At 40.1% G+C, this 4048-nt stretch overlaps 2 non-coding genes across 2 annotated transcripts; both read left to right on the top strand.

Annotated features, from left to right (window-relative positions):
* The first annotated feature begins 1977 nt into the window (after positions 1-1977).
* Positions 1978-2050, top strand: Trnat-ugu. The gene has a single exon. It is a non-coding gene; the product is annotated as a tRNA-Thr (tRNA).
* A 756-nt stretch (positions 2051-2806) lies between these two features.
* On the top strand, positions 2807-2879 carry Trnat-ugu. Its single transcript has one exon. It is a non-coding gene; the product is annotated as a tRNA-Thr (tRNA).
* Positions 2880-4048: the final 1169 nt, after the last annotated feature.

Genomic DNA, 4048 nt, shown 5'->3' with positions numbered 1-4048 from the left:
ATAAGCCGTGAGATATAGGCGTTGTACCCTCATATAATTCTTTCTTTGTAGCCCATGTAAAAATCTGCATTGATTTTGTTAAATATGTCATGAGATGCACGTGCTGTACCCTATTTATCAAATTAATTAAATTCTGAAGCGTTGGCGACTTTCTAATCACACAAACTGGCAACCTAAAGTCGATCTTCTTAATGAATATACAAATCAAGAGGTCCAGAAGGTAGATACTGTCCTAAAAATAAGTAGCAATCTTAACATACCACGCAAAATGTGCAGAAAAGGATCAAAAGACATTGCTAATTGGTTTAAGAGAAGCATTCAGTGAAATATTGATGCCAAAGAAACGCTTTTATTTCTTTCGGGAGACTCGAGACGAGTCCAATGTCTCATTTGAACGGATCAGCAAGAGGCACAAAAAAAGAGTTGAACGGCACCTAAGCGGTCGGGAACCTAAAGCAGTCTTCTCCTCAATTCCGGAAAGCTTTTTCCTTAAAATAATGACTCAGTGGGACGCCGTGAGAGGAAACGGTTCCATGGACACGGGCACAATAAAACGCGTGAAAATTTTTCGACCAAATCCATATTACGTATTTCTCTAAAGACCGTTTCACACTCTACAATTTAGCGCCCAACTTAAAGCGCCCGAAGAAGTGCAGAAACCATTCCATGACATCGATTGGTACACGGGCGATAAAATTTTTGTGTCCGGGACTGTGCACATAGCTATCCTATGAGATATCTATATAACTCCACTCCTAGTATAAAAATGTATTAAAACAGTGCGAATTCTGCCGTTTAAAAAGGCAACTAGTCATGAAATATGATCCATATGAAGCATTTATCAATTGTTTCCAGACTGCTATGCTTGTATGCTCAGCTACCAGTAGATTTTTCTTTACGTTGAATGCCGTTTTCGCCTGTGCTATTCCACTGACGATTCTTGCTTCACCCATTCGCTGGTCAATAGTCTTCCTAGGTAGCAAAACTATTTCACCTCTTAAAAATTTTGATTCCCTACTTTGATGATGTCTCCTCTCTTTTTATGCATACTAATATCTAAATTTTAATTGGTTGATTTTCAGTTGATATCTAGCCATTGTCTTTTCCATGTTTATCGCAGTCTTCTTCAAATCATTACCTGTCTCGGCTACGACAGCAGTGTCAACAGAAAACCACAATATACTAATTCTTTCTCCTAGGATATTGACACCTGAAGCCTCCTCTTCGATTTCATTGCCGGCTTTCTCGATGCAAGCATTAAAGGTGAGTTATGTTTGACCTTAGGTTTTCCCGGCGTATCAGTTGCAGAAAGGTTTCTCGGGTTTTCCACCGGTTGATGTCGTCCATGTCTCCCGACGTTTCGATCCGCGACTTGCTGATCATCCTCAGGGGATCTTTCGAATTCCGATTTAAAGATGATGGGGGACAGTGCACACCCTTGTCTCACTCCTCTTCCAATTGCTGCTTCTTCGCCATTCAGTTTCATCATTTCAGTGCTGAGGTGGTAAAAAAGTAAAACTGGCTGTTCGTATGTCGAAGCATACCCATGTGCTCCCGCGACCTGGAAAAGAAGCTCTCGACCTTATTGCCACGCCAGCAAGGAAAGAAGACAACAAAAAAAGAAGTCACGAACGCGCAATTTATCCGCGCCACGAGCCGTAGAAACGGGCAAAAAATAATGAAGCCAGAGGACAAGCGTGACCCGACGCGGAGAGGGAACTCGCGGAGGACAATGGACGACGGCGATAAAGAGGATTCTTTTTCAATGTCTTGACCCCCCGCCTCAGCGTAGGGCGACCGTCAGACCCCATGAACAAGTTAAGTTCCTTAAGCCGGAGATAATTCTCCTGCCCACGCCTATGATACCCCGTTAGCGGAGACAATGGGGACAAGCAGCGTGTTTTGAATGTCGTCCTTCGATGATTGGGGGGCACTGGATCCATAGCTCTTCAGCAACGGAACACCTTACACACATAAGCCTCCATAGCTCAGGGGTTAGAGCACTGGTCTTGTAAACCAGGGGTCGAGAGTTCAAATCTCTCTGGAGGCAATATTTTTAATCGTCAATATACGAGGATGCAAGAAGGTCATTTTGGATTAGAAGAATATTTAACTATAAAATGGTAACCGTGATAAAAACAAACTGTTTATTTAATGTACAAACGTTTGCCCTATTACGGAATAACTTTTGTTTTTGAAAATTTCCAAAATTTTAAACAGATGTTTCTTCAACTTCTGTGTGTAACTAAGATTCTAGCGTACAAATGATAAATAACCAGAGAAGAAAATCAATATCCAGATACTCAGACTCAAAACATTAATTTCAGTCGACTTAATGGATGAAGGTGATGCATTATTAATTACTGCTCAGGCACATATTTCACGCACATATTCTGTCACTTTACTGTGAAACGGATTAAAATATTTTAATAACATTGATCTGAAGAAAATACGATAGATATTTTATTATAAGTCTTTTAAATCGTAAGATTTCGGGTGTGGGGTTCTGACTTCGACGAAAATGTGTAATAATTCAGGCCCATCATGATGAAAAGTAAATATTATATATGCACTAAATCCTTTCTTGAGGGAGAAGCCTAAAATTTATGGATTTAAATTAAAAATTTCGACAGTTTCATTTTCAAAATTAGGTACTAGATTTCTTGATTTTCCTAAGGTTGCCGAATCGATGCATGCTTAGAGCGAGGCCAAATCCACTGGAGTGTGAATGTTTGTTAGCATTGTTAATTAGAAAGTTAAATGTTTGTTAAGAAAACAACACTATTCATATGCCTCTCAAGCAAGCGCCTCCATAGCTCAGAGGTTAGAGCACTGGTCTTGTAAACCAGGGGTCGAGAGTTCAAATCTCTCTGGAGGCATTAATTTTAAACGCCAATATCACAAGATGACACAACGAGGATTTACATCTTACAAATATTTTAGAATACAAGGATATATGTCACTTAAAATGTGGGTAACAAAACAAGATTGAAGCCTGAAATAAATAAATAGTTAAATTACAGCATTTTCTCATTTTCAAAGGAAGTCAAATATCCCAAGCCCGATTAGCAGTAGATTTTCTATCGCAATTAGCCTTTTTTCAGGAAGCACGATGGCCCACTGAGTTCAGCCACAAAGTAAGCTTAAGGCCCGTATCATAAAAGTCCCCTCGAAGCCGGCCTCCACCTCATTGTCGTCAGGAGGAGGAGATGCGATATCATAAAACCGACCTCAACCTCAAAAACGTCGAATTTTGAAGCCAGCCTCGACTCAAACTTTGAGGTTAGATTGTTGTCGGCTCAAAGCGTTTGAGGTGTCTTCCGCCATTGTGAGAAGATGGATGCTTTCCCGAATGTGAAGGATTAATACGATCTGGAAGAGTTCTTGGGTCATATTGAGGAAGATGCCTTCGTATATGCACCCAGAATCCGTCTAGCGGATGGAGACAATCCACTAGATTGGTACACGAACGAGGAATTCTTCGTCAGGTACAGGTTTCAAAAAGTAAATATAACCGACGTGTTACTTCCGATGCTACGGCCGGATAACGCCGACTTGAGAGGCGTTCCTGACCCAAGGTTATTATAATTGCTTGCTTTCCTAAGGTTTTATTCCACGGACAGTTTTCAGGTGAGTGATTTAAATACTTTTCCTAACATATTTGTAGTGGTGTAGTTGTGCATTGATATTTTTTGTTACGTACATCATTCCTTTTATTCTTCTCGCGGTCACTGTATAACTAATAATCATGAAACACCAGGCGCAAATTATATTAGTTGACGAAAGCATTTAAATATTAACTTATTATAAGCTAAAGGTGTTACATACGTGCAACTCTCTACGAATTTCAGATAAATGTTTACATAGTATATCATTTATATTCTTCGAAACGCCATAGATAATTATCATGTGTTTCTGTCATTGTTGTAGATAGTCTCTGGCGATTTCCACGAACTGGCTCAGTCGACAATGTCGAAGTTAATTAAGGCATGCGGTTTTGTTTATTTAAGCTCAATCATGGGCGTACCCAGCGAGGGGCAGCTTCCCC

This window comes from Ischnura elegans, chromosome 8, assembly GCF_921293095.1.
Source record: "Ischnura elegans chromosome 8, ioIscEleg1.1, whole genome shotgun sequence".
NCBI classification, from domain to species: domain Eukaryota; kingdom Metazoa; phylum Arthropoda; class Insecta; order Odonata; family Coenagrionidae; genus Ischnura; species Ischnura elegans.
The sequence above is the reverse complement of the archived record's forward strand: the minus strand, read 5'-3'. Positions and strand labels throughout refer to the sequence as shown.